Here is a 1,812-nt window from a genome sequence, read left to right as displayed (position 1 = left end):
GGCGGGGGGGAACCGGGGGAGGGCGGCGGTGGCGGCGGGTGGGGCCCCGGCGCTCTGGGGGTGCGGGCGGTGGGCGGGGGCTGCGCCGCGCTGAGGGCCGGGGGAGGCGGGCAGCGGGCCCCGCCGGGAGGGGGAGGCTCCGGTGTTAGCTCCTGCCGGGCATGGGGACCCGCAACGCCCAGCACGGGGCACAACGGGGAAAGCTCCGCGCCTCAGGGTGGCAGGTGGCCGCCGGCAGCCTGCCCTTGGGCACTTCTGCCGGCAGACATCCCCCGTTCACGACGTTGCATAAGCGTTCCCCTTAATCCGAGTCCTACCTGATGTTAACAGTATGCAAAGAAAGGCCTTGTGCTTTCGGAGTTGACCACTTGCTTGAAAAAGTCTGTCCTCCCTGCACCAGAACACACCTGCTTTTTCATCCTTTTATATATATATATATATATATGTATATATATATATGTTTGAATCCTGTTGATACGTAACAGGTCAGACCCGTATATATATATGTGTTTTCTGGCATGCCATAAAGGGCCGTGGTTCATCATCGCTGCCTATTCCGCTTGTTAGGAAAATTTGGAGCTTTTGTGCTTCAGAGTGCAAGCCACGTGCAATGACTGTGCAGTACGACGCTTGAAAACCATGGAAGATAAAAGCTGGAAAACACAATTTTATCGAATTTTTGTATTAAAGGTGTAAGCTGTAAGCACAAACACACAAAGATTAAGAAACTCCAATTTTAGTTTGCTTTACCCATTATTTTACTTCTATAAATGCGTTTTATTCTAGAAGGCACCTAGCAAACGGGCTGGCAGATTGGCTCTTTTCCTTCTCACTCAGTCAGATCAGAGTCTCATTTATTGCCATGTGTCATCAGGCAGACCTTAGGCTACATACAGTCTTAGCAGTTATTGAATGGTTGTCTAACCATAATATATACGTATACACACATACATACATCCATACATCTGTATGTAAAGTAAGGAAAAAAATATCCTATCAGTATCTGAAATTGTTAGTTCAAAAGTTAAAGGTTTGAGGTCTGAAACGTTAGAGAATGCTGAAGAAGAGATTAAAAAACCATGGTTTTGATGCTTGTATTCATCAACTTGTCCATGATGCAGAAAACAGTCTGGTATGGTGTAATTACACTCAAGGGCTACAAATTAATAGTCTCTGTACCAATATTTCTTAGATTTCACCTCACAGCCTACATCTGTACAATCAACATAAACATGTATTACAGTAACACGTGTAGTTTAAAAAAAAAAAAGAATATTGCAATTAGTCTGCTTTTCAAAAAAGACCATTGTCATACAACTCGTTTACTTTGGGATGTTCTTTGAGCTGCTGTTTCAGGGTTTACCTTTTATGACAAACACGTTTTAAGCCTTTGCTATGGTTCTTGAATTACTTTTTTTTTTTTTTTGTTTGGGAGGTTTTACCTCCCAACGCGATTGGAGGAAGTTCAAAACTAGGATTTATACATAACGAGAGCAGTGTCCAAAGATCACATGAGCTCAGGCCAAATTTTCCACTTTTGTACAACTCACCCCACCCACCCCCAAAAAACAAACAAAACATTTGACTGCCAAATCAGAACACAACATACAAATCCTCTCTCCGTTGTGAAACTCTGTGGTTCTTCGTCACGTATCACAGAGGTAAGAGCTGGAAGAGAGAGCTCTGCAAGATGGGCCAGTCAATAAGAAATGTAGGCTGTCCATAGTTACCTTTTCTCATCCAGGTATCATCAAACAGTAACAGCTCCAATGATCTGTAAGTTTGCTGGGGCTCTTGTTGTTTTTCTAGAAG

Source organism: Anas acuta, chromosome 1 (assembly GCF_963932015.1).
Source record: "Anas acuta chromosome 1, bAnaAcu1.1, whole genome shotgun sequence".
Taxonomy (NCBI): Eukaryota; Metazoa; Chordata; class Aves; order Anseriformes; family Anatidae; genus Anas; species Anas acuta.
Note: the sequence above shows the minus strand (reverse complement) of the source record.